The sequence below is a fragment of the Leucoraja erinacea genome, chromosome 4 (assembly GCF_028641065.1).
Source record: "Leucoraja erinacea ecotype New England chromosome 4, Leri_hhj_1, whole genome shotgun sequence".
NCBI lineage: Eukaryota > Metazoa > Chordata > Chondrichthyes > Rajiformes > Rajidae > Leucoraja > Leucoraja erinaceus.
Window position 1 is genome coordinate 96,390,526 of NC_073380.1, and position 16,157 is coordinate 96,406,682.

Here is a 16,157-nt window from a genome sequence, read left to right on the forward strand (position 1 = left end):
ACATTATTGCCTTCCCCCTTTTGCCTCCACAGATATTGACTGACCGGCTGAATTCCCGAGTTGTGCTTTTTCCCCCCACATTCCAGCAACGTCAGTCTCTGTTGTATTCATGCTACATCTCTGCTGTGAATTCTCCTCAATACATGCCCACTCTGACACTGCGGACGGGAGTGGGAAGTCGAGGAAAGTGCCTACTCCACTCCGGCCTCTGTCGTTTGGGAAATTGCTGAAAATTGCTGGATCCATGCTGCTGAGAATTCCTTCATGAAAATAGTCAAACTGAAATTTCACCTCGAATCTCCATTCAAAGAAATGGAGAGCTGCTCTCCCCAGTGTATGGACCAATACTTATCAACTCATTTAAGATAAACTTCTAGCCATCCTCGCACAGCTGTTTGTGGTGCCTTTCTATGTGTAAATTAGCAGCTGGGATTTCTGTACTGCACCTCAGAACTACTTAATTAACAGTAAAGGGCCTGTCCCACGAGCATGCGACCGGCATGCAGCGAGCGCGACCAAACCGGAAGTGGGTGCTTCGAGGAGGTCGAGTGAGTGAGGTTCGAACGAAGTCCGCGGGAAGTTCGCGCGTGACATACGGTGTTGAGGCAGCTGCGGGCCGGCAGGCCGTTGCCGCACGGAATTTTTTAACACGGTCAGTTTTTCAGAGCCCTGAGCGATGTCGGGACCAGCTCCGCACAACTCCATACGGCTCCGGCGATCGAAGTGGGACCGGCCTCGCGAGGCCGTACAGCTCAAGCGACCACGTTAGGTCACGCTTGCCGCATGGAGTCGCATGCTCGTGGAACAGGCCCTTAAGGTAGACAAAAATGCTGGAGAAACTCAGCGGGTGAGGCAGCATCTATGGAGCGAAGGAAATAGGCAACATTTCAGGCCAAAACCCTTGTAACTGTAAATCACTTTGGGGATGTACAGAGATTATGCAAGGTTCTGTTAAAATGAAAATCCTTCTGTTTCATTGATCAGTTAAGGCAAAGGGAATTTATTTGAAGTGCAATGTACCGGGACACACTCTATCTAGTGCCACAGGTTGCAAGTCACAGATGGCGATGAATAAATATTCAGATTTTTTTTCTAAGTAATTATTTTGCAGCATTAAAGCCCATGGAATCTGTATTCAAACACAGATATGAAATGAATTAATTTGCTGGCCATTGTCTGGGCTTTGCAAGCTCACTTGTCTATCTCGTCACTTTTATCTTGTGCTCAAACAAAACCTCCCCCTTGGAGATTAAATTAGGCAAGACACATTCTAGAGCTATTTGTACCTGGATGTGTGATTGATTGGTTCCAAGGCTTTTACCTCTTTCATATTTCCTCGCATTTTGATATCCTCAGCTTTTGAGCGTGTAGGGGAAGACAAATCAAAGTTAATTTCCCTTATAAGCAATTTACGTATGGCTACGTCCCATCACAAAGCAACAGAAAAACTACTGACAAAGTCTGATTGAAATTCTGTTCGCTTCGAACACTAGTGATCTGCAGAATGATTAGAGAAGCATAAAGTCTGCTGAGTAGGTCCTTTGTGCTCTTACATAGGTTGCTACTAACAAGCAGGATAAGGCCTGCTTTTAGTCAGGGCCTCCGTCATCTACAGTTGAGCAGCATCAGCTGAATTTAACCTTTCTAGAATATTGTGGTGGTCATAAAAGGAAAAAAGATGTTCAGGGGCATAGTTAGCACAGAGCTGGAGCCTGGGAGGTTTAGCATTGGCATTTCAGAAATCTTTTCACGATCTTTCAAGGTTCTCAGAGTAGTCAGGATAGAAACATAGAAGCATAGAAAATAGGTGCAGGAGTAGGCCATTCGGCCCTTTGAGCCTGCACCGCCATTCAATATGATCATGGCTGATCATGCAACTCAGTATCCTGTACCTGCCTTCACTCCATACCCCCTGATCCCTTTAGCCACAAGCGCCACATCTAACTCCCTCTTAAATATAGCCAATGATCTGGCCTCAACTACCTTCTGTGGCAGAGAGATCCAGAGATTCACCACTCTCTGTGTAAAAAAATGTTTTTCTCATCTCGGTCCTAAAAGATTTCCCCTTTATCCTTAAACTGTAACCCATTGTCCTGGACTTCCCCAACACCGGGAACAATCTTCCTGCATCTAGCCTGTCCAACCCCTGAAGAATTTTGTAAGTTTCTATAAGATCCCCCCTCAATCTTCTAAATTCTAGCGAGTACAAGCCGAGTCTATCCAGTCTTTCTTCATATGAAAGTCCTGACATCCCAGGAATCAGTCTGGTGAACCTTCTCTGTACTCCCTCTATGGCAAGAATGTCTTTCCTCAGATTAGGAGACCAAAACTGTACGCAATACTCCAGGTGTGGTCTCACCAAGACCCTGTAGAAATGCAGTAGAACCTCCCTGCTCCTATACTGAAATCCTCTTGCTATGAATGCTAACATACCATTCGCTTTCTTCACTGATATGTAACATTAAACTGTATTTTCTGCCCCTTGGTACTGGAATACTTGGAGCTGATACAATGTGTATTCTGTGACGGTCAAGGCAGCGGCATCTATTTACCTATAAGTGTAACATAAGTTCAAAAGTCATGGAGCAGAATCAGGCCATTCGGCTCATTGAGTCTCCTCGGCTGATCTGCCTTTCCCTCAACCCCATTCTTCTGCCTTCTCCGCATAACCTTTGACACTCTTACTAATCAGGTTGGATTATGAAATGTGTTACTCTTATCCAGCTTATGTGTCAGTGCTGAGTGCATTGGCATGGAATGATTTGTTAGCATTATAGAGGTGGACAGAATTGAATGCATTGTTCAACACCCTTGATCATTCTGATTGTTTGCTTTAGGTAATTCAGCTCTGTGAAACGCAAACAGCCCTGCCTCTTCACTTGCGTTCCTTCATTTCCTTTGAGCCACTAGGAATATAAAACAGGGAGAATAGAACGTACATTCATAGTGCAGCAAATGAGCTATTTCTTCCAACATTTGCTTCAGCTGGAGGAGGAAGGACAAAAGTTGAATCACCATTCCTAAACCCTCTCCTGTTCTTTAGGGCATCGTAAAATCAATGCATATATGTAAATATTTTAAATTCATCTTCACTTGGAGAACGATGTACTTGTTATGAAAGATAAGTGCGAGGAGTGGCAGGTGACTTAGTACATCACATCTCCTTAGGCCAAGGTATTCAAAAGACTTGTGGATGGGCACAGATAAATTCAGGGAATAGAGAAACATGGATAATTTACAGGCAGATGAGCTCAGTTGAACTGGGCATCATGTTTGGTGTAAAAACTGTTAGCTGAAGGGGCCGTTCCTGTGCTGTACTGTTTTTGATGTTCTACATTCTATGCCAAGTTGCTATGCCTACGGATGTGTTCATGGAATCAGGTAGCTTCTTTGAGAGACTGTAATCCAATAGCTGCAGATGCAAGGTAATCTAGGATGGTGGGGACTGCCTGACCAAGTTGGTGAACAATGAAGGAGACTCCCGACTTTCTTGAAACCACCTTACATTAGGCCAATGCCTTCATGGGCAAGTTGACTCCAAGTTAGTGAGCAGCTTTACCGAAACTTGACTATCAGCCTTGCTTGTAACTCTGAACAGCCAAGAGGGACAGGGGGCGGGCTGCAACTTCTGGAGGCTCAGTTGGTAGGAGACCATGAAACTGAGCACAATGCTGGCAAAGGTGTGAGCACATAATGTGAGGCTATGTCCTCTTACCCCTACACTTGAATGTAGATAATGGGTATATGGACACACTGATCTGTTCTATATTCATGCCTACCTTATTCTGTTGTGCTGAAGCAAAGGAAGAATTTCATTGTCCTATCTGGGACACATGACAATAAACTCACGTGAATCTTGAATCTAGAAGATTCAAGATGGAATCAAGGGGTATAAGAGGCAACCGTGGCTGACAAGGGACGTCAAGGACAGTATAAAAATAGAAGAGGATGTATAACATACCAAAGGTGAGCGGGAAGACCAGAGGATTGGGGAAACTTTTAATGATCAACAGAAGGTAACTAAAACGGCAATATGTGGAGAAAAGATGAAGTACGAATGTAAGCTAGCCAAGAATATAAGGGAGGATAGTAAAAGCTAATTTAGGTATGTGAAGAAGAAAGAATTAGTTAAGACATAATGTGGGTTCCTTGAAGACAGAAAAAGGTGGATTTATTATGGGGAACAAAGAAATGGCAGACAAGTTGAACAGGTACTTTGGTTCTCTCTTTACTAAGGAAGACACAAACAATCTCCCAGATGTACAAGGGGACAGAGGAGTTAGGGTGACGAAGGAACTGAAGGAAATTCACATTAGTCAGGAAATGGTGTTGGGTAGACTGATGGGACTGAAGGCTGATAAATCCCCAGGGCTTGATGGTCTGCATCCAAGGGTACTCAAGGAGGTGGCTCTAGAAATCATGGACGCATTGGTGATCATTTTCCAATGTTACAGACAATATTCTTTAGATTCTGGATCAGTTCCTGTGGATTGGAGGGCAGCTAATATTATCCCACCATTTGAGTGAGAAAGGGAGTGAGAAAGCATGGAAATATACAGACAAGTTAGCGTGACGTCATTGGTGGGGAAGATGCTGGATTAGATTATTAAGGATGTATTAGCGGTGCATTTAAATAGCAGTCACAGGATCGGTCCGAGTCAGCATGGATTTACAAAGGGGAAATCATGCTTGACAAGTCTTCTGGGATTTTTTGAGGATGTAACAAGTAAAATGGACAAGGGAGAGCGAGTGGATGTAACGCACCTGGACTTTCAGAAAGCCTTTGATTGGTCCCACACAGGAGATAAGTGGGCAAAATTAGGGCACATGGTATTGGGGGTAGTGTATTGACATGGATAAAAAACTGGTTGGCAGACAGGAAACAAAGAGTAGGGATTAACAGGTCCCTTTCAGAATGGCACTCGGTGACTAGTGGGGTGCCGCAAGGCTCGGTGCTGGGACTGCAGCTATTTACAATATACATTAATGACTTAGATGAAGGAATTAAAAGTAACATGAGCACCATTGCAGATGGCACAGAGCTGGGTTGCAGTGTGAACTGTGAAGAGGGTGCTATGAGGATTCAGGATGACTTGGACAGGTTGGGTGAGTGGGTAGATGCAGTATAATGTGGATTAATATGAGGTTATCCACTTTGGTGGCAAGAACAGGAAAACAGATTATTATCTGAATGGTGTCAGGTTAGGAAAAGGGGAAGTACAACAAGACCTGGATGTGCTTGTACATAAGTCATTGAAAGTAAATATGCAGGTACCGCAGGCAGTGAAGAAAGTTAATAACATGTTGATCTTCATAAAGAGAGGGGTTGAGTATAGGAGCAAAGAGGTCCTCTGCAGTTGTACAGGGCCCTGGTGAGACCACACCTGGAGTATTATGTGCAGTTTTGGTTTCCTAATTTGAGGAAGGGCATTCTTGCTATTGAGGCATGCAGCGTAGGTTCACGAGATTGATCCTTGGGATGGCGGGACTGTCATATGAGGAAAGATTGAAAAGACTAGGCCCGTATTCACTGTAGTTTAGAAGGATGAGGGGGCATATCTTATAGAAACATATCAAATTATAAAAAGGACTGGACAAGCTAGACGCAAGAAAAATGTTCTCAATGTTGGGCGAGTCCAGAACCAGGGGCCACACAGTCTTAGAGTAAAGGGGAGGTCATTTAAGACTAAGGTGAGAAAAGACGTTTTCACCCAGAGAGTGTGAATTTATGGAATTCCCTGCCACAGAGGGCACTGGAGGCCAAATCACTGGATGGATTTAAGAGAGAGTTAGATAGAGCTCTAGGGGCTAGTGGAATCAAGGGATATGGGGAGAAGACAGGCACGGGTTATTGATAGGGGATGATCAGCCATGATCACAATGTATGGTGGTGCTGGCTCGAAGGGCCGAATGGCCTTCTCCTGCACCTATTTTCTATATTTCTATATTTCTATAGCACCAGAGACCTGCATTGAGTTTGTAGAATCTCCCTCAGACTGCGTGTATTTCCTCCGGGTGCTCTGGTTTCTATCCACATTCCACAGGTATGCAAGTTAATTGGCCACTGTAAATTGTTCCCTGTGAGAGGTCAAATTTGGGAAAAGCTGATGAGAATGTGGGGAGAATTAAGAAAAGAATGTGGCAGGAAAAAAAGGGTGCTTGGATCATGTTAATTGGATTTGCAAGAGAAAGGTATTTGCGAGAGATACTATTTTTGAAATAGATACTATTTAACCCAATTTCAATTTATTTTTGAAAATTCCTATTGAATCTGCGTCCCTCTCAGGGAGTTTAACTTAAGCCCCGTCCTTCTTTCACCACCTCCATGAGGTCGTAGGAGGTCGTAGGAAGTCTTCGTAACTGTCCCTCATACTCGCGAGTGGTCCCTGTTCGGTTGAAAGGAAATAGTAAAAATTGGAAAGAGCCCTGGTTTTCAAGGGAAATTGGACACTTGGTTCGGAAAAAGAGAGAGATCTACAATAATTATAGGTAGCATGGAGTAAATGAGGTGCTTGAGGATTATAAAGAATGTAAAAAGAATCTTAAGAAATAAATTAGAAAAGCTAAAAGAAGATATGAGGTTGCTTTGGCAAGTAAGGTGAAAGTAAATCCAAAGGGTTTCTACAGCTATATTAATAGCAAAAGGATAACGAGGGATAAAGTTGGTCCATTAGAGAGTCAGAGTGGACAGCTATCTGCAGAGCCAAAAGAGATGGGGGAGATATTGAACAATTTCTTTTCTTCGGTATTCACCAAGGAGAAGGATGTTGAATTATGTGAGGTAAGGGAAACAAGTAGAGTAGCTATGGAAACTATGAGGATCAAAGAAGAGGAAGTACTGACACTTTTAAGAAATATAAAAGTGGATAAGTCTCCAGGTCAGGATAGGATATTCCCTAGGACATTGAGGGAAGTTAGTGTAGAAATAGCAGGGGCTATGACAGAAATATTTCAAATGTCATTAGAAACGGGAATAGTGCCGGAGGATTGGTGTACTGCGCATGTTGTTCCATTGTTTAAAAAGGGGTCTAAGAGTAAACCTAGCAATTATAGACCTGTTAGTTTGACGTCAGAGATGGGCACATTAATGGACAGGATACTTAAGAGATAATATATATAAGCATCTGGATAAACAGGGTCTGATTAGGAACAGTCAACATGGATTTGTGACTGGAAGGTCATGTTTGACTAATCTTCTTGAATTTTTTGAAGAGGTTACTCGGGAAATTGATGAGGGTAAAGCAGTGGATGTTGTATATATGGACTTCAGTAAGGCCTTTGACAAGGTTCCTCATGGAAGGTTGGTTAAGAAGGTTCAATGGTTGGGTATTAATGGTGGAGCAGCAAGATGGATTCAACAGTGGACGAATGGGAGATGCCAGAGAGTAATGGTGGATGGTTGTTTGTCAGGTTGGAGGCCAGTGACTAGTGGGGTGCCACAGGGATCTGTGTTGGGTCCACTGTTGTTTGTCATGTACATCAATGATCTGGATGATGGTGTGGTAAATTGGATTAGTAAGTATGCAGATGATACTAAGATAGGTGGGGTTGTTGATAATGAAGTAGATTTTCAAGTCTACAGAGATATTTATGCCAGTTGGAAGAGTGGGCTGAAAGATGGCAGATGGAGTTTAATGCTGATAAGTGTGAGGTGCTGCATCTTGGCAGGACAAATCAAAATAGGACGTACATGGTAAATGGTAGGGAATTGAAGAATGTAGGTGAACAGAGGGATCTGGGAATAACTGTGCACAGTTCCCTGAAAGTGGAATCTCGTGTAGATAGGGTGGTAAAGAAAGCTTTTGGTGTGCTGGCCTTTATAAATCAGAGCATTGAGTATAGAAGTTGGGATGTAATGTTAAAATTGTACAAGGCATTGGTGAGGCCAATTCTGGAGTATGGTGTACAATTTTGGTCGCCTAATTATAGGAAGGATGTCAACAAAATAGAGAGAGTACAGAGGAGATTTACTAGAATGTTGCCTGGGTTTCAGCAACTAAGTTACAGAGAGAGGTTGAACAAGTTAGGGCTTTATTCTTTGGAGCGCAGATGGTTAAGGGGTGACTTGATAGAGGTCTTTAAAATGATGAGAGGGATAGACAGAGTTGACGTGGATAAGCTTTTCTCACTGAGAGTAGGGAAGATTCAAACAAGGGGACATGACTTGTGAATTAAGGGACAGAAGTTTAGGGGTAACATGAGGGGGAACTTTTTTACTCAGAGAGTGATGGCTGTGTGGAATGTGCTTCCAGTGAAGGTGGTGGAGGCAGGTTCGTTTTTATCATTTAAAAATAAATTGGATAGTTATATGGATGGGAAAGGAATGGAGGGTTATGGTCTGAGCGCAGGTATATGGGACTAGGGGAGAATACGTGTTCGGCACGGACTAGAAGTGTCGAGATGGCCTGTTTCCGTTCTGTAATTGTAATATGGTTATATGGTTATATGGTATCCGTGTACTCGTGGCCTCAAGTAAGTTGCTGCGTTTTTTTCAGTCTGATAAAAAATGTCCATGAGTAAAAAAAAGGTAGGCATGGAAAAAATTAATACATTTAGGTGTAGGTAGGTCGTAGGTAGGTCGTAGTAGGTTGTGATGGTAGTCGTAGGTAGTCGTAGATAGTCATAGGTAGTCTTAGGTAGGTGTAGGTCGTTAACTGGCCCGAGAAAAAAAAATGCAAACATTACATCATTTTATCATGTGATAAGTTTCCACTTTTAGCTAGTCGTAGGTACACAAAAAAGCTGGAGAAACTCAGCGGGTGCAGCAGCATCTATGGAGCGAAGGAAATAGGCAACGTTTCGGGCCAAAACCCTTCTTCAGACTGATCGGGGGTGGGGGGTGGGGGGGGACAAGAAAGGAAAAAGGAGGAGGAGCCCGAAGGCTGGGGGATGGGAGGAGACAGCAGGGGGACTGAGGAAGGGGAGGAGACAGCAAGGACTAACAAAATTGGGAGAATTCGATGTTCATGCCCCCGGGATGCAGACTCCCCAAACGGAATATGAGGTGCTGTTCCTCCAATTTCCGGTGCTGCTCGCTGTGGCCATGGAGGAGACCCAGGACAGAGAGGTCGGAGACGGAATGGGAGGGGGAGTTGAAGTTGGTGTAGCGGCAGATTTTTGGTGTAGCGGCAGATGCAAAACAGGCCAAATGGCCACTACAGCTGGTCTTAGGTGTGGAACACTGAGGTCCAGGGGGGGTCATAGGAGGTTGTTGACATAGTCGTAGAATGTCGCAGACATAATCGTAGGTGGTCGTAGATGTAGTCGTAGGAGGTCTTTTACTTCGGAGAGTCAACATGACCTTGACATTTTTTTCAACTGGTCTAGGGTCTTCTAAACTCGTGGATTAGGTCATCCAAGTGGGACAGGCCCTTTAGATTGCAGAAATTTGCAGCATGAAATACTTCTCAGCTTCCCTCTGGTTGGCAGCTACTATAAACCTGCACCCTCCAGCAGAAGCAATTCAAGCTTTATTCTCCATCATAAATGTAAACACTTTGATTAGATTTTATAGCTCCACAATCTCTCTGCATCACTCAACTTCCTCATCACAGGTACATTTGTGATAAACCTATCCTAAATGTTTTTTTCCATTCACAACCCTGAAAACAAAGGGTGCTCAGTATAACTGTGTTGCATGTGTGTGTGCTAAATGCACTTACCAAAGTTAGTGTAGCCTTTACTGTGTTTTAACAGCTGACAGCTTCAAGTATTCAAGTGAGTTTATTGTCATGTGTCCCTGATAGGACAATGAAATTCTTGCTTTGCTTCAGCACAACAGAACATAGTAGGCATTGACTACAAAACAGATCAGTGTGTCCATCTACCATTATATACGTAAATATACACATGAATAAATAAACTGATAAAGTGCAAATAACAAATAATGGGCTATTAATGTTCAGAGTTTTGTCCGAGCCAGGTTTAATAGCCTGATGGCTGTGGGGAAGTAGCTATTCCTGAACCTGGTTGTTGCAGTCTTCAGGCTCCTGTAACTTCTACCTGAAGGTAGCAGGGAGATGAGTGTGTGGCCAGGATGGTGTGGGTCTTTGATGGTACTGCCAGCCTTTTTGAGGCAGCGACTGCGATAGATCTCCTCGATGGAAGGAAGGTCAGAGCCGATGATGGACTGGGCAGTGTTTACTACTTTTTGTAGTCTTTTCCTCTCCAGGGCACTCAAGCCACCGGTCAGCATGCTCTCTACTGTGCACCTGTAGAAGTTAGAGAGAGTCCTCCTTGACAAACCGACTCTCCGTAATCTTCTCAGGAAGTAGAGGCACTGACGTGCTATCGTAAGAATTGCTTCAGTGTTCTCGGACCAGGAAAGATCTTCAGAGATGTGCACGCCCAGGAATTTGAAGCTCTTGCCCCTTTCAACCATCGACTCGTTGATATAAACAGGACTGTGGGTCCCCATCCTACTCCTTCCAAAGTCCACAATCAGTTCCTTGGTTTTGCTGGTGTTGAGGGCCAGGTTATTGCGCTGGCACCATATGGACAGTTGCTCGATCTCTCTTCTATATTCTGACTCATCCCCATCATTGATACGTCCCACAACAGTGGTGTCGTCAGCGAACTTGATGATGGAGTTCGTACTATGACCGGCTACTCAGTCATGAGTATAGAGTGAGAAGGCTCATCTGCGTCTCTTCTTCCTGAGGAGACTCCCGAAGAAGGTCCATTTCCACCTCTCACCTCAGATCATGGTGAAATCTTAACGATTTGACACGCTGCACCATCGAGAGCATCCTTACCTAATCTGTGCATCACAGTTTATGGTCCCATGGCAACAATCCTCTGTCTGCGACCACAGAACAATCCCATTCTTCCATGAATATTTCCCTGCAACATATTCTCCCCATATTCCCCAGATTCAATGACTTACTTAAGTACTTGGAGTGATTTGCTGTGGCTACATAACTTCTAAACTGGATATGTTTGGGATTTGGGAAGAAACTGGACCTCTTAAGGAAACCTACAGGGAGAACATGCAAGCTCCACATAGACAGCACCCGAGATCAGGAGTGAACCTTTGTTGTTAAAGTTGTGAAGCAACAGTTATACTACTCAGCTGCCCAGTGTTTGGTTAAGGATGTGTGGGATCTGATACATCACTGCATTTATGCCTTAGGTTGCAGTCTTTGTACTTGGTCTTTACAGATTTTATAACTTTGGTAAGTTAGTGACATCCTACCTTCCCAGTGCTTTGCCTCTGTGAATGTTTTACCATTTTAATGTTTTAACTACTCTTGAAGATGTTGCAGTCGCTTTTCTCACCCTTGTTGTTGTAGAGGGTAATGATGGTGGCATCCCTCATGTCCCGCAGTACAGCTCCTACTTGCCAGCACTGGCAGAGGACTTCAGATTCAGATTCAATCTTTATTGTCACTGTGCAGTGTACAGTACAGAGACAACGAAATGCAGTTAGCATCTCACCGAGAAGAGCGAACATAGAATAATGAGCAATAAATATATATACGTATATACAGTCGTAGTAGTGTAATTTTTCTGGGGGAAGGAATGTCCGGGGGGGGGGGTGACTGGCAATCACCGAGGTGCAGAGTTAAGTAATGTAACAGCCGCAGGGAAGAGGCGGAGAGACCTGCAGCGCCTCCCGGATGGTAGGAGGAAAAACAGACTGTGGCTGGGGTGAGAGCAGTCCTTGACGATGCTGAGCGCCCTTCGCAGACAGCGCTTGCTTTGGACAGACTCAATGGAGGGGAGTGAGGAACCGGTGATGCGTTGGGCAGTTTTCACCACCCTCTGCAGTGCTTTCCAGTCTGAGACAGAGCAGTTGACCTCGATGCTCTCGATGGTGCAGCGGTAGAAGTTCACCAGAATGGACAGATGGACCTTCTTCAGTCTGCTCAGGAAGAAGAGACGCTGGTGAGCCTTCTTGACCAGCGTTGAGGTATTGTGGGTCAAAGAGAGGTCATCGGAGATGTTGACCCCCAGAAACCTGAAGCTGGAGACACGTTCCACCTCCGTCCCGTTGATGTGGATGGGGGTGTGCGTGCCGCCCCTAGACTTCCTGAAGTCTACAATGAGCTCCTTGGTCTTCTTGGAGTTAAGGGCCAGGTTGTTGTCAGCGCACCATGCTGCTAGGAGCTGGACCTCCTCCCTATAGGCCAGCTCATCGTTGTTGCTGATGAGGCCAATCACCGTTGTATCATCTGCATACTTGATGATGGTGTTAATGCCATGTACAGGACTTTGGTAAGAGGGAGTAGTGAGCACACAGCCCTGTCCTACCTTGTTTGAGGGTTGCCTCTGTTGTCTAACCTAACAGACTCTGTTGGTTACTTTCCAGTATCCAGTTGCAGAGGGAGGGGTCGATGCCCAGGTTTTTGGTGATCAGTTTAGAGGGTATAATGGTGTTGAATGCTGAGCTGTAATCGATGAACAACATTCTTACATAGGTGTCTCTGTTGTCGAGGGTAATGAGAGGGGCATCCCTGAAGTGCCGTTGAGATGGCACCTCCTTGCCAGCACTGGCAGTAGGCAAAACTGAGAGGGGTTCCATGTGGGGGTAGGCATTGCCTGCAGTGTACCCGGAGACAACAAATGCAGTTAGTATCTTGAGGCCCGAGAAGAGCGACACATAGAATGCATTATGTGTTGCAATGCATCAGGTAGGGGGAATCCCGTCGCTGCCTGGGGCCTTGCCTGTTGTAATTGCAATAACTACAGAGGCATCTCCCTTCTCAAGGTCTTTGCTCGGGTCATTTTGATCCGCCTGCAGAAGCTGGCAGAACGTGTCTACCCAGAGTCACAGTGCGGTTTCCCAGCTGGAAGGTCAACAGTGGACATGGTCTACTCCATTCTCCAGCTCTAGGAGAAGTGTAGAGAACTGCGGATGCCCCTGTATGTTGCTCTCATATCACCAAGGCTTTCAGTCGTCAGCTGAGATGGCCTATTTTCTGGGGGAAAGAGTGCCCGGGGGGGGTGACTGGCAATCACCGAGGTGCAGAGTTAAGTAATGTAACAGCCGCAGGGAAGAAGCGGAGAGACCTGCAGCGCCTCCCGGATGGTAGGAGGAAAAACAAACTGTGACTGGGGTGAGAGCAGTCCTTGACGATGCAGAGCCAAGACAAAAGTAAGTTTGCCGCCGACATTGCTGTTGTGTTCCACACCCAGCAGGAACTAGTGTTTAAGAAGGAACTGCAGATGCTGGAAAATCAAAGGTAGATAAAAGTGATGGAGAAACTCAGCGGGTGCAGCAGCATCTATGGAGCGAAGGAAATAGGCAACGTTTCGGGCCAAAATCCTTCTTCAGACTGGACTACAGTCACTGATGGACCGCTTCTATCGGGCATGCAAGGGCTTCGGGTTGATCATCAGACTCAAGTAGACAAAAGTCTTGGGGCAGTATACAGAGACGCCGCCTGTCATCACCATCAACGACTACGAACTTGATGCCGTCCATCAGTTCACGTACCTCGGCTCCACCATCACCGACAACCTCTCCTTGGAAACAGAGATTGATCAGAGGATCGGGAAGGCAGCTACAACTCCCGCTCGCCTCACAACTCGAGTGTGGACCAACCCAAAGCTGACAGTGAAGACAAAGATAGCCGTCTACAACGCCTGTGTCAACAGCATGCTGCTGTACGGCAGTGAGACATGGACTACATATACCAGCAAGGAGAGAAGACTCAACACCTTCCACCTTGGAAGTATCCGCCGTATCCTGGGCATATCCTGGCAAGACAGTGTCCAACGCCGAGATCCTGTCTCACGCTGGCCTTCCCAGTATGTACACTCTACTAAGGCAGCGCAGACTGCGGTGGCTGGGCCATGTCCACCGCATGGAGGATGGCCGTATTCCACAAGACATCCTCTATGGAGAGCTGACATCTGGGAGGAGAACCATCGGCCACCTCCAGCTACGTTACAAGGATGTCTGCAAGAGAGATATGGCGGCGCTCGACATCGATGTGGAGTCCAGGGAGAGCCTTGCAGCTGACCGCACGAGGTGGAGAGGCACCCTGAACCAATATTGTGAAACGGGGGAAGAGAAACTGTTGAACACAGCGGCAGACAAGCGGGCACGCTAAAAAGAGCGCAGCAACTTCAACAACCCAGAGACCACACACACATGTGACCTTTGCCACAGAGACGGTCACTCACGCATTGGTCTCTTCAGCCACAAGCGACACTGCTCTAGCCGAGGTTTAGAGCAAGCAGCCAACAACTAGGATGCATCACCCATGGTCGGTCATGACCGAGGGGGGGCCTACGACTCTTGAAGAAATGGCCAGAATAGTCCACAGGGTTTCATCAGTGGCCTTACTTTCATCTTTGCTCTTTTCGGGGATGAGGTTGCTTCACGATCTCTTCTTCTGAAGGACCAGTTGGTCATGATAATCTGAGGAGTGAAATCCTGTCACCCTGTAACGTTGAGGGTCAACTTGTAACATTACTCCAGAATTCTCCCAAACTTTTAGAATGTGGCTCTTGGGAGTGAGTTAGCATTGCAGTGTAGCCATTACTTTTTAGTTTCCTAAATTAGGTTTTTAACTCTAGTTCAAAATAGAGATAAAAGATCTCCATGAAAACCGTTTTGATAATATGCCGATCAATTGTAGAGAGCATGGGCCATTAGCACAAAATCAAGTCAAGTCAAGTCAAGTCAAGTTTATTTGTCACATACACATATGAGATGTGCAGTGAAATGAAAGTGGCAATGCTCGCCGGACTTTTGTGCAAAAGACAAACAACAAAACAACCAAACAAATTATAAACACAATCATAACACACATATTCTTTTACATAATAAATAATAGAAGGAAAAACGTTCTGTAGAGTTAGTCCCTGGTGAGAAAGGTGTTTACAGTCCGAATTGCCTCTGGGAAGAAACTCCTTCTCAACCTCTCCGTTCTCACTGCATGGCAACGGAGGCGTTTGCCTGACCGTAGCGGCTGGAACAGTCCGTTGCAGGGGTGGAAGAGGTCTCTCATGATTTTGTTTGCTCTGGAGTTGCACCTCCTGTTGTATAGTTCCTGCAGGGGGGTGAGTGAAGTTCCCATAGTGCGTTCGGCCGAACGCACTACTCTCTGCAGAGACACTCTGAATTTCCTCAATTGCCCGAGGTGGTAAAGGCGCTGCCTTGCCTTACTCACCAGTGCTGAGGCGTGTGATGACCATGTCATATCCTCAGAGATGTGGACTCCCAGATATTTAAAGCAGTTCACCCTATCCACAGGATCCCCATTTATACTCAATGGAGTGTACGTCCTCGGATGATGTGCCCTCCTAAAGTCCATGATCAGCTCCTTCGTTTTTTTGATGTTCAAGAGGAGGCCGTTCTCCTGGCACCAGAGTGCTAGATCAGCCACCTCCTCCCGGTAGGCCCTCTCATCATTGTCTGAGATCAGGCCCACCACCACATCCAAAATGGTATCTAAACTGTCTGGAAGTGGCAATGTCATTGTCTGAAGCAACAATTGGTAGGTGGAATGGCGACTCTGAGGAGAGATTGAAGTAGGGGGTGTAATCTCTTAAGGCATCTCATTAGGCTTTGGTGGAAGGTACTTTACCTGCATTTGGTCTGTGGGTGATGGAAAATGTTCCACTACCCAACATCAACCTTTCTCAGTGATGAGCAGGATGTTGACAGGGAAATGAAACCATACTACTTGCACTTTTACCACTTCTGCCCCTGCAACCCACAGCTCATCACTATATTTTTAAGCCATACTTTGATATGCAGCCTTCCTATTTCCATCTTCCTTTTTGTGGCCAACAAGATTTTAAAAAAGGACAAAGGTAATTCTCATTCAATGGTTGGTTTATTCTTGACGCATACACCAAGACACAGTGAAAAACATTGTTTTTGTGTGCTATCCATCCAATGAGTACATCAGATACTACTAAAGAGAAAATAGAGTGCAGAGTAGAGTGTTACAACTGCAGAGAAAGTGCAGATTAAAAAAAGTGCAAGGGTTGCAATAAGGTAGGTTGCAAGATTAGGAATTTATCCTGACCATTTGATAGGTCCTACATGGTGGAAGACCTATTGTATACTGTCACTTGATGATGGAATAGTTTCATCAAAATGGAGGTCTGACCAAGCTCTGTGCCTTCCACCACAGTGATGAATGCTGTGGTGGATGTTTGTGTTACATTTTTATTGTGGTTGTGTGTTCTTTATTATT